Source organism: Stenella coeruleoalba (assembly GCF_951394435.1).
Source record: "Stenella coeruleoalba genome assembly, chromosome: 15".
In the NCBI taxonomy this organism is placed as follows: domain Eukaryota; kingdom Metazoa; phylum Chordata; class Mammalia; order Artiodactyla; family Delphinidae; genus Stenella; species Stenella coeruleoalba.
The window spans coordinates 8,436,544-8,460,226 of NC_137161.1; the positions used below are offsets into that span (position 1 = coordinate 8,436,544).

The 23,683-nt window shown below is 44.6% G+C and overlaps 1 protein-coding gene across 9 annotated transcripts in view; it reads left to right on the forward strand.

Moving 5' to 3' along the window:
• Nucleotides 1-23,683, forward strand: part of ZNF217 (zinc finger protein 217) — a 198,779-nt gene that overhangs the window by 68,568 nt on the left and 106,528 nt on the right. For 7 of the 9 annotated variants that reach the window (XM_079946456.1, XM_079946460.1, XM_079946455.1 and 4 more), the window contains exon 3: nt 6,653-6,889. The exons of the other annotated variants lie outside the window; for them this stretch is intronic. The gene's annotated coding sequence lies outside the window, so the exon portion shown is untranslated. The remainder of the gene's footprint in view (nt 1-6,652; nt 6,890-23,683) is intronic. 9 annotated transcript variants of the gene reach the window in all.

Consider the following 23,683-nt stretch of genomic DNA (forward strand, 5'->3'; position numbering starts at 1 on the left):
CCATACACCACAGAATTTCTCAAACATGGCACTTCTGGGCTGGAAAAGTCTTTGTTGTAGGGGCTCTTCTGTGCGCTGAAGGATAATTAGCCTCGTCCCTGGCTTCTACCCACTAGTTGCCTGTACTGAATCCCCCCTCCACCTGCTGTGACAACTAAAGATGTCTCCAGACATTTTCAGATGTTTCCTAGGAGGCATCATCACCCCTGGTTGAGAACCAGAGCTATAGTTTGTTCCAGAACATTTTGTTTTGTTTCGTTTTCTTCAATTTTTTTTTTTTAATGTCAGTTCATTGGTTTGTTTATTTATTTATTTTTGGCTGTGTTGGGTCTTCGTTTCTGTGCGAGGGCTTTCTCCAGTTGCGGGAAGCGGGGGCCACTCTTCATCGCGGTACGCGGGCCTCTCACTGTTGTGGCCTCTCCCGTTGCGGAGCACAGGCTCCAGACGCGCAGGCTCAGTAGTTGTGGCTCACGGGCCTAGTTGCTCCGCGGCATGCGGGATCCTCCCAGACCAGGGCTCGAACCCGTGTCCCCTGCATTGGCAGGCAGATTCTCAACCATTGCTCCACCAGGGAAGCCCCCAGAACATTTGGTTTGAACCCAGATCCAGATTCTCTACTATTTACTAGCTGTGGGAGCTTAAGCATAATTTAACCCCTGTTAAATCAGACCTTGGTTTTTCTCTCTGGAACATACACTCAATAACAGTTTTATCTCGTAAGATTGTTGTAGAATGAAATGACAACACATGTAAAACAATAAATTCTCAAGACATGGTGGCTATTCTAATTTTATTATCATTGCTAATTATCCATGTATCTTCTGGTGGCAGAGTCCTCACTCTGGGCTTTGTAGAGTAGGCTTCTGAACAGCATAGACAATCACCCCGAGCTGGGACTGATGTAAAAACCTTGTGAGCTGAGAAATAAAGTCTTTCTTTCCAAGTGAAATGAAACATTGGCTTTCACAAGCCATCAAAAAGTTTTTAAGAACATTTTAGAAAGCTGTGAAGCAAAACGAGCTCTCTTCTTCCCTTGGTGGACAGAGGAAAGGGCAGGGAGGCATCTTTCTTCAAGGCCAGATCAGCCTGGAGATGAAGGTAAGAGTTTTAAGGGAAACGCACACCTCCTGCTACAGCCCCTAGAATGACTGGTGAGTGTGCTGGTTTCTGCTGATGCCAGCATGGGGCTCTCCTAGAGCCTGGGAGGAATAAACGTGTTGGCTCTTGAAAGAACCAGGCAGATGGCTACCAACCCCAATTACTTTCATTTCTCAAGTGTGTAAACTCTACTGGTACAATTGTCTGCCTCTCCAGTTTCAGGAGGTTTTTATTGCCAGATTAGCTATTTGAAGCCTGCCTCTTGCCTCTGTTGTCCTGGAGAATGAACCCTTTCCTTGAACATGGCATTTCCCCCCAAAATGCTGTCACTGAAGAATATGTTTTATCCCCTCTCAGGTCTTGGATGGGAACATTCGGCTGAGATTCGCTTTTCCTTTTCTCTAAAATATATGCATAACTCCTAGGAATGTATTCTTAAGATGTACTCCCACGCACGGTGAAATAGTGTACAACAGCGGTCCCCAAACTTTTCGGCACCAGGGACCGGTTTCGTGGAAGACAGTTTTTCCACCAACGGCAGGGGGTGGACGGGGCGGGGGATGGACGGCGGTTCAGGCGGTAATGGAGTGATGGTGAAGTTTCACTCTTTTATATTTTTTTAAATTTTTTTAAATTTCACTCTTTTGTCTGCTGCTCACCTGGTTCCTAACAGGCCGCTGAGCGGTGGTGGTCCACGGCCCAGGGGTTGGGGACCCCTGGTGTACAAGGCTATTTATTGCACACTGTTTGTCAGAGCAAAGGAGTGGAAATGATTTAAATTCTCACCCATAGGAGATAGGGTACACAAACTAATTAAATGGAATACTATGCAGCAATAAAAAAGGATGAGGAAGAACTTCACTGATATGGAGCAATCTCCAAAATACACTTCGAAATAAAAACAAACAAAAATATACATAGCACAAAGATTGCTTGCATATTCATAGAATAACTGTGGAAAGATATGGGAGAAATTTGTAACATAGGTTTTTTTCCCAAGCAAGAACTGGGTCATTCGAAATTGGGTTAGAAGGAGATTCAACACCCTTTTGTTACCTTATGTAACATGGCAGTTATTGATTTTTTTAATAAATAGGGTATGTAAAAGGTTAAATAATACCTACCCGCAAAAATAAAATGTATAATTATCATAATATTGATGTATCTTGATGGAGGTTGGAAAACAGTGTAAACTGTACTTTTTTTTTTTCTGTTTTTTTTCTTTTTTTTTTTTTTCTTTCTTTTTTTTTTCTGTTTTCTTTTTTTTCCCTCTTTGGTATTTTTCCCAACTTTTTTTTTTTTTCGGTACGTGGGCCTCTCACTGTTGTGGCTCTCCTGTTGTGGAGCACAGGCTCCGGACGCGCAGGCTCAGCGCCCATGGCTCACTGGCCCAGCCGCTCCGCGGCATGTGGGATCTTCCCGGACTGGGGCACGAACCCGTGTCCCCTGCATTGGCAGGCAGACTCTCAACCACTGTGCCACCAGGGAAGCCCCCTCTTTGGTATTTTTATATAGAAATAATTTGAGATTTACAAAAGAGCTGCACAGACAGTACAAAGAGTTCCCATGTAGCCTTTACCCCACTTCCCCAACTATTAACGTCTTACAGATCATAGTTCACTTATTAAATGAAGAAATTTGACATTAATGCAATACTCTTTACTAAACTACAGACTTTATTCCTATTGCACCAGCTTTTCTACTAAGGTCCTTCTGTTCCAGGATCCGATCCAGAACATCCCATTGCATAGTCTTCCTGTCTCCTTGGTCTCCAATCAGTGATAGTTGAACCATAGTGTTTTAGCCCTGGCTCCACCCTCTGCCAATAGGAAGAGTTGGAGGAAAATGAAATGCCTTGATCTTGAAAGCATATAGGACACTGGTTTGTGCATGGGCACAAGTGCAACCAGACGCTGTACATCTTCTATCAGAGCGCCTCTCTGGGACTGTGGACCTGCTGCTCTTTCTCTCTGAGGAAGGAGAAGAGTCTTCCCCAGATATTTTGCACAGCCAGATCCTCCCCTGCATTTAGATCCCAACTTTGATTAAACTCAGAGATGCGGTCCAAAGCCTGTGCAAATTGGTCCTCCACCTACACGAGATGCACAGTAACTACAGAGGTTCTCAACATGTTTTAGTGCCATGGACCATTTGACAGACATTGACCTCTTCTCAAGATCATGTTTTTAAGCACAGAAAGTAGGATTTCCCTGGTGGCACAGTGGTTAAGAATCCGCCTGCCAATGCAGGGGACATGGGTTTGAGCCCTAGTCCGGGAAGATCCCACATGCCATGGAGCAACTAAGCCCGTGTGCCACAACTACTGAGCTTGCACTCCAGAGCCCACAAGCCACAGCTACTAAGCCCATGTGCCACAACTACTGAATCCCGCTTGCCTAGAGCCCGTGCTCCGCAACAAGAGAAGCCACCACAATGAGAAGCCTGCGTGCCACAACGAAGACCCAGAACAGCCAAAAATAAATAAATAAATTTATAAAAATAAATAAATTTATGAATAAATAAATAAATACAGAAAATACAACGAGGTATCACCTCACACCCATCAGAATGGCCAGCATCAAAAAGTCTACAAATAATAAGTGCTGGAGAGGGTGTGAAGAAAAAGCAACCCTCCTACACTGTTGGTGGGAATATAAATTGATACAACCACTGTGGAGAACAGTATGGAGGTTCCTTAAAAAACTAAAAATAAAGCTACCATATGATCCTGCAATCCCACTCCTGGGCATATATTGGAGAAAACCATAATTTGAAAAGTTACATGCACCCCAATATTCATAGCAGCACTATTTACAATAGCCAAGACATGGAAGCAACCTAAATGTCCATCAATAGATGAATGGATAAAGAAGATGTGGTACATGTATACAATGGAATATTACTCAGCCATAAAAAAGAATGAGATAATGCCATTTGCAGCACCGTGATAAATCTAAAGCTTATCATACTAAGTGAAGTAAGCCAGAGAAGGACAAAGTATATCACTTATATGTGGAATCAAAAAAATGATACAAATGAACTTATTTATAAAATGGAAATAGACTCTCAGACACAGAAAACAAACTGATGGTTACCAAAGTGGGGGGGGGGGATAAATTAGGAGTTGGGATTAAAATATACACACTACTATATATAAAATAGATAACCAACAAGGGCCTACTGTAGAGCACAAGGAACTATACTCAATATCTTATAATAACCTGTAATGGAAGAGAATGTAAAAAAAAGAATATTTATTATATATATATGTAAGTATAACTGAATCACTTTGCTATATGCTGAAAGTAACACAGTGTGAATCAACTATATTACAATAAAAAATTTTTAAAAAGCAAGGCTCAGAGAGCATAAAAAAGTACAGAAAGTAAATACATAAGATTACAAAGGAACCCAAGTATTTTGAAATAGGTTATTGAAATGTTTTAAGACACATTCCTTTGTAGTACATGACAAAATGACGCATTTAAAATATAGGCAAGAACTTAGACTAAAGATGTCATTTTGGCCCCATCTAAGTTCACAGATCCCTTAAATCCGTTCTGGGGTGGGGAGGGGAGGGTCTGTGAACCCCAGATTAAGAATCCCTACAGCAAACCAATCACCTTGTCTGTTTTTTCTTACACATATTACATGCAGACTATCTTATTCATTTCTCTGTTTGTTTATCTGTCTGATACCATCTCCCTTCCATACTAGATGGTAATTCCATCATGGGGCAGAGTGGAGGGACAGGAGCCTTTGTTTTGTCTCACCTTCATCCCTAGAGCCTAAAACAGTGCTTGCCACTTAGAAATCAATTAATGTTTGCTGAAAGGGAAAAACGAATGGACAGAAGGCTAAATAGATGCTAAACACTGATGCTCCAAAATTCCAGCTGGGGTTGTATTTGAGTTCTTTTGTGATGTTCCAAGCAGGATTTCTGATACTAGTAGCTAAGTTTTATTGAGTGCCTACTATTTGTAAGGCACTATGCTAAGCACTATTGGAACTTCCCAACAACCCTATGCGGTGGAACTTATCCCCATTTTACAGATGAAAGAACTGAGGCTTAGAGAGGTTAAGTGGCTTATCCAAAATCACAACCACTTAGTGACAAAAGTGAATTTAAACTTGAGCAGGCTGGGGAAGTTCCTGGCGGTCCAGTGGTTAGGACTTGGCGCTTTCATTGCCAAGGCCCCGGTTCAATCCCTGGTTGGGGAACTAAGATCCCACAAGCTGCGTGGCACAGCCAAAAAAATAAATAAAAATCCTATCTTAAAGAACAACAGCAACAACAAAAACTTGAGCGGGCTGGATCCAGATTCTTCTACCTTAACCTCTATATTCTACTACTCCCTTCAATCACCCAGAATCATTTTGTATGTTTAAAAACTAAAGCCAGGAGAAGGAAAACATTACATCCAACAGACGTTTTAAGAGAACTGGATTCTCTTAAAGTTTCAAAGGTATTGAAACGAGCTTCTGGTTCATGCTTCAGTATCTACTCACAAGAGACTGGTTTGTAAATTAGGCAAGTTACTTAGTCTATTTCAGGCTTGTTCTCCTCCTACATTAAATGGGGATAACTCAAGCTTTGAAACTCTCACTCGAGGTCATGGAATCTAGAAGGGCTCAATCTATAGAAGGTTTTTTGTTTGTTTTGTTTGTTGAGTATAAACGTATTTCCACCTGTGGCTAGAAAGGGAGGAGGGCGCATAGGTGGAACATCAGAAGCACGGTGCAGGAAAAGATCCAGAACCAGGGGCTTCCCTGGTGGCGCAGTGGTTGAGAGTTCGCCTGCTGATGCGGGGGACACGGGTTCGTGCCCCAGTCCGGGAAGGTCCCACGTGCCACGGAGCAGCTAGGCCCGTGAGCCATGGGCGCTGAGCCTGCGCGTCCGGAGCCTGTGCTCCGCAACGGGAGAGGCCACAACAGTGAGAGGCCCGCGTACCGCAAAAAAAAAAAAAAAAAAAAAAAGATCCAGAATTAAACTAGCTGAGCTGTAGAACCAGCCTGTCACAGACAGATGCTTTTGTAAAATACAGTAGAAACTAAGTACTAGAAGAATGAACCAAAAAAGCAAAGATGAAAACAGATGTAGCTGCTTTGATAATTAAAATCTACAGGGTCCTGAAGAGATGATATATTTAAACCTCTAAAAAATAATGTGGAAGCTGTAAAATTACACACGGAGAAGGGATACGTGTTCCCTATTACTGCTCGTCAAATTATATGTTGATAATAGGGTATTGATGTCATTCCTTAAAAAAGAATTTCAAGAAGTTTTTTGAAAACTTTAAATCCAAATCCTGAGCCACTTCTTGTCTGGCAGACCTGCTCCACTACCAAAGTGCACCTCTAGAGAGGGCTACGTCTCGAAAGGGGTATCATTTAAATGTCTCCCGCTTTAAAAAAAAAAAAAAAAAAAAAAAGCAAAGACATACAAAGCACAAGCCCAACTTTTCATTGGATTCAATAGACATAAAGTTAATGAAATTTCTGTAAAAGTTTCCCAGGACTGACTCAACTTCTTTACCTGCCTCCTCAAAAACAGGTAACAGCTCACACAGCAGCCTGGTCCACGGACCACGTGGAAAGCAGTCCTCGGTCTAAGGAGAAGCTGAAGCTCTGTGCATAGATCATTTTGCACCCCCTTCCGTCCTGCAGAGTGGCTCTCGCGGACACTGCAAAAAGTTAATCTGGGGCCACAGACCCCGAAGCCCACGGGCGCAGGCAGCACGTACAGAGTGAAGACTGCAAGAAGTACAGAGGAAGCGCTGCTCGGCTCCAGGTAAGTTTTTGCTGTGAAGAGAAACTGGCTCAGCATTGCCAAGCCTGCTGGTATCTTCAGAGGAGCTAGATTTTCATAGGAAAAAAAATCTCCCGGTTTTTAAATGCAGTTAAATAATTTTTTAAGAAGAATAAGTAACTATGCCAGCCACTCTTGTGAACAGCTTCATAGTTGGTAGGGCCCAATATAAATGGAACATGTGAGGCCCCTCGTTCCAAATGATGAAGAGTCGCAAGATATGGAAAGCAGAGCATTCAAACCAAGCACGGGCCGCCACTTGGGAAGGCCGGACAAAATGCATTTGGGCCAAATTGGGATCTAGGTTGTCAGTTTTCATGACTTTTGTTTTATTACTTGAGAGAAAGGGCTGCGTTTCCCGCAGAGCTTCCACATACAGGCCCTCCCTTTTCTAGTAGGGGCTTAAGATCAGATGAGATGAAGCTCTATGTGGATGAATCAGGAGAAGCAGATGTGGGCAGAGCACCTTGCTAGCTCCAAACAAACACAGCGGCTGACGCATTATGGGACAGGAAGGAAGGAAGTGCTTAATCTTGAGGGGTTCCCCTCAAGGGGGAAAGACTTGTTAACAGTATCAGGCATTTATGTGCCAGACACTGTTGGGAGCATTTTCATATGTATTCACTTGGTTAAACCTTCATAATGACCTTAAGAGGCAGGGACAGTGATTTTGCCCATTTTACAGATAAGGAAACAGTGAGGGTAAGTAACACGTCCAAGGTCACACAGCTGGGAGAGGGTGGAGTCAAGACAGGTGTTTAGGCTGTCTGGCTCCAGAGCCCACACGGTTCACCACGGGGCTGCGTCACCTCAGAATGAATAGCTAAGCGTCCAGAGAGTTCTGTGGCATCCTCAGGCTGGTGGGGGGAAATTGGCTAAGGAAGATTTTGCCAGACTCAAATGGGATCCGGGGAATGGTGCAGAGGGAACCCACGGGAAATATATCTGATGGAAAAGCAGGCGGACTGGGGGAAGGGGGCGTTCTGGAGTGCAGGGACCGAAGACGGCTCCTAGTGGCCCCTAAAGAAACTGACTCCGCACAAGGCTATAAGGAAACGCATCTTTCTTCTGGAGACAGAGACCGGGGAGGAGAGTGAAGAGGGGAAAAAAGGAATGAAGGGAAAAGAGAGTAGAGCCGGGGGACCCAGGGCCCTGTTGGGGAGGGGAGGAGAGCGAGGAGAAGGGAGCAGAGGCGGCTGAGTGAACTGAAAGGTCCAAGGCAGATTGCCGAGTACAGGGGTTTGAGAGGTCAGTTCCCTGCCCCAGCTCCCCTGCAGTTTTCTATGGAGTCCGCAGTTCTCACCTGCCCCTGTTTCGGTCAACAGTGGGTGCCAGAGCAGGGTCTCCAGTTCAAGCCTGGTGGCTGGGATGTGCTCAGTGGAATAAGGGGTGGGGGAGAGAAGGCAGCTGTGGAATCACTGTGAACCGGCGGCCTTCCAAATGCATCACTAGCCCCGGGCTTTCCAGGCTCCCCGTCACCCACGTGTGGAGCCCCGGACAGCACTGGCACAGCCCACAGGGACGTGGTGTGAAGGAAGAAGAGGATGCAGGTCCTGCACAGGAGCCCTTGCTCACCTGCGCCCCTGGACCATAAGGGGACACCTCTTCGTTGTCCTTCAAACTTCCATTTGGGGGAGGTAGGGGACCCGAGGACAGTGCACCCTGTCGTGCTCACCCCTGTCTCCCCAGTGCCCACACCAGGATCAGGTACACAGTGGGTGCTCAGCAAATGGCCATCTAGTGAACGAATGAAACTGAGCAAACCACAGCTGAACCTTATAGATTCAAGTAGGTGAACAAGCAAGGAACCTAGGGAGGCAGGAGGGAGAGGCAAGAACATCTCGGTTTACGGAAGAGGCAGTGCAGGAGTCCTGGCCTGGGCTTGGGTCCTTCTAAGGAGCAGGCTTGCGAGAGGAAAGGAGCGTTTGCAGTCGGCTCATCCAGGCCCACCATCAGGCAGTGGCTCATCCTCAGCACTGCTGACACCGGGGGCTGGAACATTCTCTATTTGCGGGGCGGGGGGGGGGGGCCCAAACTGTGCCTTGTAGAATATTCAGCAGCATCCCTGGTCTCTACCCACTGGATGCCAGAAGCATCCCTCCCCAGTACTGGGACAACCAGAATGTCTCCAGACAGCACCAGGGGTCCCTGGGGGCAAAATCCCCTGCTGAGAACTATGGCCTTAAGGTAATCTGCGCCTCTCATTTCCTCACCTCTGAGATCCTGGAGGTCCTGGTTTCCAGTCTCTCTGAGTGGATCTGGGACTTCTTGTAACATCTATGCTGAGACTCTCAAAGCAAAGCTGGGACACCTGCGTTTTCCTTGCAAATCCCCTTTCCAGAGCGGGTTCTGTGGAATTTGAGCTCGCTGGTGTTACATGCATGCAAAGGACACACCTTTTTTGAGAGGGTTGTTGTTGTTAATCCAACTACTTTGTTCTAGAAATGAGGACCCTAAGGCCCAGAGGGGTTCAGTGACTAGTCCAAGTTTACAACAGCTAGTTGGGGAGCAGGTAGATGGTTTATTTCTAACCTGCACAAACTAGTAGGAATGTTGATAAATAATGTTTTTGAGTTGGCAAAGGGCCTTCATTTTGTCCCCGCTGACCTTAGAGTGAGTGGCGCAGTGAAGTGCCCTGGGGCTCACGGCCCGTTTCCAGCCTGCTCCCTGGGGCTCCCTGCTTTGCTAAATGCCTGAAAGAGGCAGGGTTGTCCTTCTGCCTGCTGCTGCTGGGCTGGACATAAGCAACTGAGGATCTTTGTGAAACCTCAGGAACAGGAAAGAGAGACAGAGACAGAGACAAAGAGAAAGAGAGAGAAGGAAAAGTTCTCCAAGTGAATACATGGGGAGTGAGCAGGCAGTCAGCTGAGCCAGCGGACTCCACGAGGCAGCGTTTTTGCATAAAACAATCTAAAGCAAGCGATGAGGTTGGTTTGTTTTGAAATGTCTGTCGCGTGTCCTGTGCCGTCCTCTCCGAAGCCTTAGAGCTGGCTCCGGACCTTGGGGATGAAGGCCGTGTATCAGACCACATCCTGGGAGGGGCCAAGGTGGAGAGTCGGCCCCTCCCCCCCGGATTGTTTGAGATACCCGACCACTCGAGCTTGGCTCACACCTCTGGCTGCAGATGCGCTGGGGCAGGTGTTTGTCCAGACGACTCTGGGGCAGGGCTGCTGGCTCTTCCTACCTGCCTTATAGACGTGGGTCTTAAACTAGGTTGTGCCCCCCCCACCCTGCAGTGGTCCAGGTGAAGTAGGTGGTAGACAGGCAGAGGTAAGGCTACCAGGTGTCATTTGGCCGTTCAGTACGTTTTTCCTGAGCGCCTGCTATATGCCAGACACTGTTCTAAGAGCTGGAACACAGCCAGGGTCAATCCCTACTCTCCTAGAATTCATACGGTAGTACCTGGAGAGAGACAATAAGCAGATCGATAGCTAAGGTATAAGATGAATGAGAATTCATGAGAAAAACACAGCTGAGTGGGTGGCTGGAGAGTGACAGCGGGGGGCTCTCTTAGATAGAGGGGACAGGGAAGACCTATAGGAAGAAGGAGGTTGGAAGTTATTCTAGAACATATACCATCAACATTTTGGGTGAAAATAGAGCCCAAGTGAAACACACTTTTGAAAGGGGAGGGGCCCAAACAGATACTTGTACAACAATGTTCATAGCAGCACTGTTCACAAAAGGTGAAACCCAAATGTCCACCAGCAGATGAATGGCTAAACAAAATGTGGTGTGTAATACAATGGAATATTACTCAGCCTTAAAAAGGAGTGAAATTCAGACACATGCTACAACGTGGATGAATCTTGAAGATGTTATGTGTTAAGGGAAATAAACCAGACACAAAAGGACAAATAATGTACGATTCCACTATGTGGGGACCTAAAGTAGTCAAATTCCTAGAGACAGAAAGTAGCATGGTGACTGTCAGGGGCGGGGATGGCAAGGAGGCGTTGTGGTGGGGAATGAGAAGTCACTGTTCAGTGGGTACAGAGCTGCTCTCTGGGATGATGAGACGTTTTGGAGACGGATGGCGATTATGGTGACACAACAATGTGAAGGTACTTAATACCACTGAGCCATACACTTAAAATGGCTAAAATGGTAAGTTTTATGTTATGTATATTTTACCACAATTTTTGTGGTGAAGCTATGAACAGAATGTTTTACCAAAAAAGCTACCTGTGACTGTGTGCCAGGCATTGTTCACGTACTGACTCATATGATCCTCAGAACAGCTTGAACTGGTGGGATTATTTATCTCCTTTTTTATAGATCAGGAAAGTGAGGCCCAGAGAGGTTAAGACACTTGTCTGAGGTCACAGCGCCATGCAGTCTGGCCCAGAGCCCAGGATCTCAACCATGACCCCTAACTGCCTGCACTGCTGTACACCTGCAAACACACGCGCACATCTCCAGAGCACACCCAGCGGGACCGGCTCTCCTGGGGGATCGTCGGTGCCACAGTTTTCCAAGCAGATGTGATTCAACACATTCAAACAAAGTAGTGGGAGTCAGATTCCTCAGGCTTAGTTTCTTGACTAAAGAGCATGTCTATGGAAAGAATTCTAGACACTAAATAATAAAACTTTAGTTACCGTTTGAGATTCACAGAACCAAAGATGAGTGGAAACAAGATGCAATGTATCAGTCTTACGGGCACCCCTGTGCTTTTACATGGAATTATCACAGATTCCATTTTTATAGTGTCTTTTTAAAAAACATTTTTAATTATGGTAAAATGTATATAACATAAAGTTAGCTATTTTAACCATTTTTAAGTGTACAATTCGGTTGTATTAATTCATTGACAATGTTGTGGAACCACCACAACTATCTATTTCCAAAATTTTTCATCACTCCAAATAGAAACTCTGTACCCATTAAGCAATAACTCCCCATTCCTGTAGCCCCTGGTAGCCTCTATACTACTTTCTGTTTCTATGAATATGACGGTTCTAGATATTTCCTGTAAGTGGACTCATACCATGTTTGTCTTTTATGTTTGCTCTCTTAATGTTTTCAAGGCTCACCCATATTGTAGTATGTATCAGAAATTCGTGCTTTTATAATGCTGAATAATATTTTATTGTGTGTTTACACCACATTTTGTTTATTCGTTCATCTGTTGATGGACTCTTAGGTCGTTTCCATTTTTGGGCTCTTGTGAATAGTACTGCAATGAACATTGGTGCACAAGTTTCTCTCTTGAGTTCCTGTTTTCAATTCTTTTGGGTTCCATCTAGGAGTAGAATTGCTGGGTCATACAGTAATTCTGTGTTTAACTTTTTGAGGAACTGCCTGATTCAGTTTTTGAACAGAATGTTTCCAAAAAGGAGGAGAAGTAGACAAAGAAAAAGAAACCACTCCCAAACCTCACAGTCTAGCTCAGAATAGGTGTTTTGCACTGATTACGTTTTTTCCCCTTCCTATCAAGCATTCCATCTGTAATTCTGCTAGTTAACATTCAGAAAGAGAGACAGAAAAATAGGGTTTGGGGTTTCCTTTTCTAAGGCAAGCCTTTTCTTCAGAAGTCCTGATAAAGTAAAATTTCTCTAGAACTTGAAACTGTATTTTAAAACCATGCTTGATACTGATCCCAAAGTAAGTCCCTTCCTCTGAGCGTATCTTTGTTTGAGGGTACACGTGAATAATTGCACACAATTGCATGCTAGACCAATATTAGGCAAACCGAATCGATACATCTCTGTCCTCAAAGATATGTTTCCCTGAATTTTTGAACTTCCTGGCCAGAGCCCAGTTAGTGAGTTAGTTTGCCTCATGAGACTCACTTTATAAGTAGTCAAGGTACTATCTATCTTAAATGTGCAACATTTGATTTCACCACATATGTGACTTTTCTAAGATCGAAACTCAGCCCCCGAGGCATAATCAATTGAAGCTAAAATTCTGTAGGAAACTCAAAAACATTTCAGGAATCTTAAATATTCTATTTATAGATAGGGTAAAATATGCCTTCAGTCCGTGGAACCAGAGCATATGGTGAACACAATTCCCTGAAGAAGGAAAAAAAAAATTCACCCTGCCTCTCTACTCTGTGTGCTGCTGTGTGTATGTTCTTGACTAGAAGCCTCCTCCGTACCAGTTCTGAGAAGCAATTCGTTATTTTCCTCTAAACCCCTCAGCTGTGGCAAGATTTTCTTCCCAGTTGAATCAATCTGCTTCAAGAATGTGCTTGCGTGATATTTAATCCCTTACTGGGAGCCCAGATAAGGTTTCTTGCCAGAGCTAGAAATGGCCTCTTTTACAAATTCCCCTTCCTAAGCAGGCTATGATAAGCCACATTTGGGGCCACTAACACCCTATCAGTGTATCTTTAAACAAGAGAAAAAGGCTCCACCTTGTATCATAAATTACAGCAACATCGTTTCTAACCACAGAGGTGCAGTTCACAGGAGCAGAAGCAGCCTATTTCAGATCTCAGGGATAAAGCAGAAACTTTCTAATAGAACACTGGATAGCTGTCAGATCAGTGGCATGCTGACAGACCGGCTCTGGGGGAGCCTTGATGGGGTTTGCCAGTTTCAGTGGTGTAAATACTCCCACTATGGTGATGTCACTGGACGTAGAGTTGGGAATATAGGTACAGATCAGCTCCCAAGAGCCAGTCCAAGAGGCTCCAGGATTCCACACTCTCAAACTCTCCTTTGACTCAAGATGTAAGAACCAAAATCTCTTGAAACAGCACCATCCCACTCTTTCTTGGAGAAAGTTAAAAATGAGGTTTTGCTACTCCATCACAGAATCCCAGGGGCTCTGCTAATTCTTTCCAAGGAACAGAATTTACTTAAATTATTCCAAAGTTAATATTAAACCTCAACCACTGTTCTGATCCAGAGGATAAGTATCCCGAGAAATCAAATATTTTTTGTATTAAAAAAAAAAAAACCATCTCATTAGTGCCTCCCTGCTGTGGAATTAATCCCATTTAAAAATAATTGTCACATGTACTTTAGGACTTGGAGTTATTTTAACAAAATGTTCTTGTCATGTTGATGTCATTCTAATGACATGTTATTGGTATTTTTGTTCTCAAAATGTGGATGTTTCCCAGGAAACTGACCAGTGGGAAGGAAGGTGGGTGGGGAAATGAAAGTGTGTCAGAAACTGCAAGTTAACGTTTCTTTTTTATAAATTTATTTATTTATTTTTGGCTGCGTTGGGTCTTTGTTGCTGCACACGGGCTTTCTCTAGTTATGGTGAGCGGGGGGCTACTCTTCGTTGCAGTGTGCGGGCTTCTCATTGCGGTGGCTTCTCTTGTTGCGGAGCATGGGCTCTAGGCACGCGGGCTTCAGTAGTTGTGGCACGTGGGCTCAGTAGTAGTGGCTCGCGGGCTCTAGAGCACAGGCTCTGTAGTTGTGGCTCATAGGCTTAGTTGCTCCGCGGCATGTGGGATCTTCCCGGACCAGGATTCGAACCCGTGTCCCCTGCATCGGCAGGCGGACTGTCAACCACTGCACCACCAGCGAAGCCCTCTCCCCTTATTCTATTAGACCAGGCTCTTCATCAAATAGCCGGTTTTTTTTTTATCTCTTTGACACTCTCCCATACCCAGAAAAGCAGTGGATTTGTTTGTGGAATGAGTGACATGAACTTTTTTCAAAATTAGAAGATAACATCAAGATGCTAGTGGACTCGTCTTTTTCATAAATTCATCCTACACAATTGAGCCCCCTTTAAGCCCACTACCATTTTGGATTTACTTGGCAACCAACTCTATTGAAAGTTGCATAAGAGGTTGTGGTTTTTGTAAATGGCTTAAGCAAATAATGAGGTGCTGTCGTGTGGGTATAGGTGGTAGGTTAATAGGGTGGGCAGAGAGCCCGGAACATGGGGTTGAATCACAGCTTTGTCACTCACCACTGAGAAAGGCACTTAATGGTTCCGGGTGTTGGTTTGTTCATCTGTAAGCAGGGATCATATCTGGCATTTAAGGATGTTGTAAAGCTTAAATGAGATAATGTATGTAGAAGATCTAAGAGGCTGCCTGATGCAGAGTAAGCTTCGTTCAGTAAATGTCCCTGTCCTCCTCCATCCTCCCGACACCTACCCTTTTTTTTATCAGCTATTTTAAAAAATTGTGGTGAAATTATATATATAATGTGTATGTTATTTCATTGCTGGAATACTACTCATCAATGAAAAGTGATGGTACCTGCAACAACTTGGATGGATCTCAAGGACCATGTTCTGAGTCATGTTATGTTGTTGAGTGAAAAAAAGCCAATTCCAAAAGGTCATACTGTATGCTTCCATTTATACAATATTCTAAGAATGACAGAATTGTAAAGATGGTGGATAGGTTAGTGATTGCTAGGAGTTAGGATGGTGGGTAGGAGAGGAGTGGGTATTACTAAAAGGGGTAGCATAAGGGAGATCTTTGGAGTGATGGAACAGTGTGCTGTGTCTTGATGGCGGTGGCAGTTACACATGTGACAGAGAGTCCAAGAACTCTGCACGCACACATCGTCCCACTGTCGATTGCCTGGCTTTGATATGGTCCTTTAGTTATGGATGGGGAACCAATGGGGAGACTGGAGGAAGAGGACATAAGACCTCTCTCTGCTGTCTTTGCAACTTCCTGTGAAACTACTTCAAAATAAGAAGTTTTAAAAAACAATAATATGTACACAATAAGAACAATTCAATAGTTACTGAGCCCATTAAGAAGAGGACAAGACAAATAGGCTACTCAAGAGTTACTTTTTAAATGGTTTTATTTTTAGTGTTTGAGTTTCCTAAGAGCCAAGCCATAAAGAGGAGGAAACTGGAAGAAAATAGGACAGATTCTTGGGGGGCTGGAAAAAGACTTTATTTTTCAGATGCTAAATGCTAAGAGATACTTCGTGGGGGTTTATTTATTTATTTGTTTGGCCGCTCCGCTGGGCATGTGGGACTTTAGTTCCCCAACCAGGGATGGAACCCATGCCCCTTGCAGTGGAAGCTCGGAGTCCTAACCACTGGACCACCAGGGAAGTCCCTGTTGATTGATTGACTGATTAATTGATTGATTTAATTGGGTTCTAATGGGAAACTATTCTGAAGAGCAGATTTTACATGTGCAGAATTGCTTTTTATGCCCATTTCTTGTAGTGATTCTCAGAGTCTAAGGAAGGGGAACTAAAATTTATCAGGCCAATTTACAGATGCCAAGGATTTTGCATGTATTATTTCCATTTGAAACATAAGAAAACTGAGGCTTGGGGAACTCATTAATTATCAAGAGACAAATGGGAAGTCAGGTGCCTGCTCAACTTTGAAGCCCAGCTTCTCTCTATTCCCTTCTTTTCACCCACATTCCTGACCACAGTGACTGTTATCATCATCTCCATCTTGGGCCTGGAATTCTATAATTCAAGAAGCTTGGTTTTCCAAACTTCCGTGTGCATAAAAAAAACCCTGGGGAAAATGCAGATTCTTAGGCCACATCCCAGTCAATCCTTCATTAGTTGGTCTGAAGGGGGACCAGGTATCCTCATTTGTAATAGGTGCTTCGGGAATGCAGATGTATTTCACTCTTAGTCTGCCCTTGAGGACCACTGGCCCAGACTCTCAGGACTCTACCGTCAGAATATTCTGGAATTACCAAGTACTGAGGGCAATCTGCTAAGGTGACCAACAACCCCAGTTTGCTCAGGATGGAGGGGTTCTCCGAGATGTGGAAATTTCAGTTCTAAAACTAGGAAAGGGGCTTCCCCGGTGGCGCAGTGGTTAAGAATCTTCCTGCCAATGCAGGAGACACGGGTTCTAGCCCTGGTGATCCAGGCCTTTCTATCACATTCACCACTGTGTCACTGGGAGAGCTCCTGGCACATGGGAGGTGCTCGATACATGCTCCCTGGGATGAAAAAATGAATGAATGAATGAATGGTCTACTCTTGAGGATACTCATTTCATGTCCTGAAAGCTCTTCCTGTAGATCTTGAATTCCTTACTTGTCCCTTTCGCGTCTACATATAGTTTGCATTTCTTATTAAAATTTGTTTTTATTACAAAAACAGTAACCCACTCCAGCTAGCTTAGTTTGGAAGGGGGCATTTCTCAAAGGATGCAGATGGGCACTCCAGAACTACAGGCCTGACTTGGCATCAGGAAGGGCCAGGACTAGGAAGTGGAAACCGCTGGGAGCCCGGGGAGATACCGCATCTCTGCCTCTCTCTGCATATCCTCATTCTCCCCTTTCTTGTAGACTGGCTGTGTCTGCAGAAAATACAGGTGCCCGAGGCTCCCTGTCTGACATATTTCAGTGTCACTGTGGAGACTGCATCTCTTTCGATACTAACTCCAAATTCTCAGGAAGAGCTGGATTTGCCCAGCCTGGATCAAGTCTTGCCTCTGATTCACTCAGCAGTGGTTGGAAGAGCATATGGTCTTTCAGTTCAAGCCGCTGGGGACCGCACTCCGTGGAAGAGGGTGGGGAGAAGACAGTGAAGGAGTCACTGTGAGCTGGTGGCATCCCAAATGCATCACCAACCTTGGGCTTCCCAAACCTCAGTCTTCCATGTGCCACTTCGACAACAGGAAGGATAGGACCGACTGCCTGGGTGTACGTCACAGGTCTGGGACTTCCTCGCTGTGTGACCCTGAGTAAGTTACTGAGCCTCAGTTTCCTCATCTGTAGGATGAGTGTTGTGAGTATTGAATGAAGTTCATCGGTCTAAAATTCTTAAAACTGTGATTGTCACATAGTAAAGAGATCAAAAAATACTCAGCCATTATACTGCTAAGAGCCTTTATTGTTTTTAAATTCCCTTGTGGACCACATAATATCATTAGCATTGCTTATTTTTTAAAATAGTGTTCCACTTTAAATAAAATGTTTAAAAGAAAACAGCATCACTGCTATAAATGGAAAATCAATGCCATATTCCATAAATAGAAGGCAACCATTTAAGAAAATGTGCAAAAATATAATGCTAAATTCTAGCCATAGTGTTGCCTGCTGGAGGCTCTGATGAGCCGGTGACCTGCTCTCTCTCGGTTCCAGAGGGAGATTTGCAAGCATTAGAGAGGTGTTAAAGACATATCAGCGTCACACTGAGACTTTCTTCTTTGAGTAATTATAAGGATGGACCAGACAATGAAAAGAGCATTATGTTCTCACTTTGGGATTCTTTGTGATTAATGCCTTGTCACTGTACCACTAAAATCCTCTTGCAGACCACAAACAGGGAAACACTTTGTTATATCATCAAATCTCCATTCACATCACAACAATCAGGTTTTTGTTCAGCAGGGATCGCAACTTCCTTCACTGGCCCTCCCAGCATCTACACCGGCCTGGTGGCAGGCTCTCCGACATGCTGAGTTGCCTGGTTCTCAGGAGTTAATGCACCATTGTAAAATGGTGCAGTCACTTTGCAAAACAGGCTGGCAGTTCCTCAAAAGGATAAACAGAGAGTTATTCCACTTGTGAGTATATACCCGAGAAGATTGAAAGCATATATTCATAATAGCCCAGAAATGGAATAAGCCTAATGTTCATCGCAGATGAATGGATAAATAAAATGGAATATTTGGCAATGAAAAGGCATAAGGTATGGACACATATTACTACAACACGGATGGTTCTTGAAAACATCAAGCCAAGTAAAAGAAGCCAGTCACAAAGGATCGTATATTGTATAATTTTCTCTGTTTGAAAGCTGCAGAACAGGCAGATCCTTAGAGACAAGATTAGAGGGAGGTAGGATTGGGGAGAAATGGGGAATGAGTGCCAATTAGTAAGGGGTTTCTTTCGTTTTTTTTTTTTTTTTTTTTTTGCGGTACGCGGGCCTCTCACTGTTGTGGCCTTTCCCATTGCAGAGCACAGGCTCCGGACGTGCAGGCTCAGCGGCCATGGCTCACGGGCCTAGCTGCTCCACAGCATGTGGGATCTTCCCGGACCGGGGCACGAACCCGTGTCCCCTGCATCGGCAGGCGGACTCTCAAACCCTGTGCCACCAGGGAAGCCCTAGTAAGGGGTTTCTTTCTGAGATCATGAAAATGTTCTGGATTTAGTGCTGATGATTGCACAACTCCGTAAATATACTAAAAACCATTGAATTGTATACTTTGAATAGGTGAGTTGTATGGTATGTGAATTATATCTCATTAAAACTATTTTTAAAATAGCTGACTTAGGGACTTCCCTGGTGGTGCAGTGGTTAAGAATCTGCCTGCCAATACAGGGGACAGGGGTTCGAGCCCTGGTCCAGGAAGATCCCACATGCCACAGAGCAATGAAGCCCGTGGGCCACAACTACTGAGCCTGCGCTCTAGAGCCCACGAGCCACAACTACTGAAGCCCGCACGCCTAGAACCCGTGCTCTGCAACAAGAGAAGCCACCGCAATGAGAAGCCCGCGCACCGCAACGAAGAGTAGCCCCCCTCTCGCCGCAACTAGAGAAAGCCCGCGTGCAGCAACAAAGACCCAACGCAGACAAAAATAAATAAATAAGTTTATAAAAACAAAACAAAAGAAAATGAGCATGTGTTAATTTTGAAGGAAAAAAAAAGCTAACTTACGCCTTGGGAGGGGTTGGATGACCAATACTGTACCTCACTAGAATGTGTAACTAATTGCTGCCCTGCCCATCTCATTGACTCATGGGCTGGGTTGCCAGTCACCACACGGTTCTGTCTGTAAGGTGAGGATTCTGCCTGCAGCAATGAATTTGAATACGTTAAAATCTTTACCTAGGAGAATGCTCACCATGATGCATCCAAAACTAGTCTTTAGCATTCAGAGTGGCTTGGGCCCATCCATTCAATAAGCCCATATCAAAAAAAATTTTTTGAGTACCTACTAAGTGCCAAGCAGTGTCATAGTATCTGGAGATAACAGTGCTGAAGGAGACTGAAAAGGACACAGCCCTTATGGAGGTGGCAACCAAGTGAGAGAGAGAGCCAAAAACCAGTTCACACAGACAGCTAAGGAAGGTAATTTCAGGAAATGATACGAGTGTTCCTATGGTAATAGTATAATGGGAGAGAGAACCAGAGGAGTAGGGGAGAGCCTCCAAATGAGATTCCATTTGAATGAGGAGAAGAAGCCAACCCTGGGAAGCTCTACAGAAAGTGTGTTCCTGGCAGAGAACAGCAATTGCAAAGGCCCTGTGGCAGGGAGAGGCTTGGCCTGCTAGAGGTAGAGAAACAAAGCTGGTGCATTTGATCATGAGCAATGGGGAGAGTGGAAAGGGCTGCAGAGAGGCAGGCAGGGGTCCTGTTCACATAGGCTCTAGGGCCATTGTAGGGAGTTTGGATTTTGTTTCAAGTCAGAAGCTGCTGCAGAGGGTGTGAAGACACAGTGACAGGGTCTGATTTGCTTTTGGAAAAGATCACTGAGCTGCAGTGCAGAGAATGGATTGTGGGAGGGCGAGAGTGGGACCGAGAGACCCGTCAGGACACCAGTGCAGTTGTCTGTCCTGTTCTGGGCTGTCTGTGTGATCTCAAAAACACGATGAAGGGCCTTTATTTGTTGTTAAAATTGTCCAAGTATTTACAAGCCTAATTTGTTTGAACAAAAATGTAGAGAGGTGAGTTGAAATTCAGAGAGCCTCTGTGCTTAAATGCATCTGCATACGTATATAGATTCTTAATCTCAACCAGATTGAATGCCTTTGTGGGCAGATGGCATTATTCACCAGGCTGTAATGTCCTACAGCATGACACCTGACACCGCGGTGTAGTGTGTGTTTCTATGCCTGCGCAGATGTCAGCTGGGTTGAATGATTACTAAAGATCTGAAGGCTAAATTAAGGGAGATATATGTATCATATATTTTTTGATTTATATATTAGTGTATTTATAAATGAATGATATATAAACCACTAATATATAAATTAAAATTTAATAAATAAAATTATAAATTATTTACAATATTATATATCATCTATCTATAATAAATAATATAGTAACTATATGTTATATTAAACAATGGTATATTAAATGTTATATATGAAATACACGTGCATATATATATAATATATATGTGTATATGTATATTCTTTGATCCCCTATATATAGAAATGTATCCAGTTTGCAACTGCTGCACATGGGTTCGCCCAAATCAAAATCATTTAGTTCCATTCAAACCCATTTAGGCTAACAAGTTTGACTTAACGATCAGCACAGCCCTGTTCAAGTAGGAACATGGGTTTCTATCATTCAGCTCATTCAAGTCAGTTTCTATGGCTGCAATAAGTCTCAAAGTGTGTCTAATGGGTTCATTAAATCTGTACTTCTTCCCCTTTGGCTTTAATAATAATACTTTGTGGATGTTGAAAAGCGCTATTATTCTCTTTTTGTGTTACTTCTCTCTAACCATTCACAGACCAGCTCACTTCTGTATAAATGGACAGATTTCAGGGTATTTCATGTGATACATATTCTGCATGTTTAAGACAGAGACAGCAAAGAAACACTTGGGGTTGATGTCCTTCTAGATTCTTCCTTTTCCCCCAAGGCCTTTACCCAACAGCCAATCAGCAGCTAACTCCTATTGATTTTTTTCCACAATGCCCTGGGGATCCTTCTGCCAGTCCTGCTGTCATTGACTTAGCGTCTTCATGACCTCTTAGTAGAGAACTGAATAGCTTCCCTTCTCCAGTCTCTCCTGCTTCCCCAGTTAAAAGCATTATGGGTCAGTCTTGACACCTCCTTCCTCCTCACCCTCCTTGTCCAAACCATCAACAAGTCCTACCAATTTTGCTGCCTAGGAATCTCTCAAGACTGTCCACGTGGGCTTCCCTGGTGGCACAGTGGTTAAGAATCCGCCTGTCAATGCAGGGGACACGGGTTTGAGCCCTGGTCCAGGAAGATCCCACATGCCGCGGAGCAGCTAAGCCCGTGCGTCACAACTACTGAGCCTGTGCTCTAGAGCCCGCGAGCCACAACTGCTGAAGCCCGTGTGCCTAGAGCCTGTGCTCCGCAACAAGAGAAGCCACCGCAATGAGAAGCCCGCGCACCGCAACGAAGAGTAGCCCTTGCTCGCCGCAACTGGAGAAAGCCCGAGCACAGCCACGAAGACCCAACGCAGCCAAAAATAAATTAACAAACTAATAAAGAAAAAAAAAAAGACTGTCCACACAGCTGCATCTTCCCACTGACACCCATCCAATCCACCCTCCTAGATTCAATTGCAGGCACCTCCAGACTGGTCCCCTGCATCTACTCTTATCCTTGTATAACCCATCCTCCCTACTCCACTGCTTGAGTAAACCTTTTTTTTTGTGGTACGTGAGCCCCTTTCACTGTTGTGGCCTCTCCCGTTGAGGAGCACACTCTCCATTCACGCAGGCTCAGCGGCCATGGCTCACGGGCCCAGCCACTCCACAGCATGTGGGATCCTCCCAGACCGGGGCACGAACCCGTGTCCCCTGCATCGGCAGGCAGACTCTCAACTACTGCGCCACCAGGGAAGCCCTTGAGTAAACTTTTAAAATTAAAAATGTGAGCATGCCACCCCCTCACTAGAACGCTTCTTATTGGGCTGAGAATAAAGACCAAACTCCTTAACGTAACCTACAAACTGCTACAGGATCTAGCCCCCTGCCATCCCCTCCAGCCTCATCTGGGCTCCAGACTCACTTGTTTTTTAAGCTCTCCACACACTTCACACTTTCTCCTTTCATGAAACTTTGCACGTGCTGTTCCTGCAGCCAGAAATTCTCTTCCAATCCCAGATTGCCAGGTTAATGCAAGGTACTCTTCAAATCCCAGCTTAATCATCATTTCCCAGGAAAGCCTGGCTCCTCAGGCACAAAATTAGGCTCTTCCATGATACAGCCTTTTAGTGTCGTGGATCTCTCTCCCACTGCACTTGACACAGCTGTAAGGCCACACTAATTGGGATCATGTAAATGACATCTTTCAGGAATTCCCTGGCGGTCCAGTGGTTAGGACTCCACGCTTCCACTGCAGGGGGCACTGGTTTGATCCCTGGTCAGGGAATTAAGATCCTGCATGCTGTGCAGAGAGGCCAAAGAAAAAAAAAACAAAAAGACATCTTTCAACCCGCCAGGCTGTAAGTTCCATGAGGACAGAGACTGTATTGTTATCCATTTCTGAGTAACAAATTATCCCCAAACATAGCAGCTAAAAACAACAGTAATTTTTGCAGGTAGTATCCTAGTGGGTCAGGAATCTGGATGTGGCTTTATTGGATGCCTCTAGTTCAAGGTGCAGTTAAAGTGCAGGCTGGGGTTGCAGCCTGACGTAAAGGCTTCCCTGGGGAAGGGTCCACTTCCAACTCACTCCCGTGGTTGTTGGCAGAACTCGGTTCCTGATGGGCTGCTGGACTGAGGGACGTGGTTCTTCTCTGGCTGTGGGCTGGACGCCTTGCTTGCTTCCTGCCGAGTGGGCCTCTTCACAGGGCAGCTCACAACATGGCAACTGGCTTCTCTCAGAGCAAGTGAGCTTGTGAGAAAGGGCAAGAGAAGGCAAATGACATGGAAGTCACAACCTTTGTGTAACCTAAGCTTTGAAGTGACATCCCCTCACTTTTGTCATATTCTGTTCATTAGAGCTGAGTCACTGGATTCAGCCCGCACCCAAGGGTGTGAATACCAGGAGGCGGGGATCACTGGAGCCATCTTAGAGGTTGCTGCCACACACCCCATGTCTGTTTTGACTCACCATTATTTCCCCAAATTTTGTTACTGTGTGGCTGGCGCATAGTAAATAAGTAAATAGTCAACAAGTAAATCCCTAAGTGATTCTACCTAAAACACCAATTGAATCACGCCACATCTGTGTTCAGAAACCTTCAGT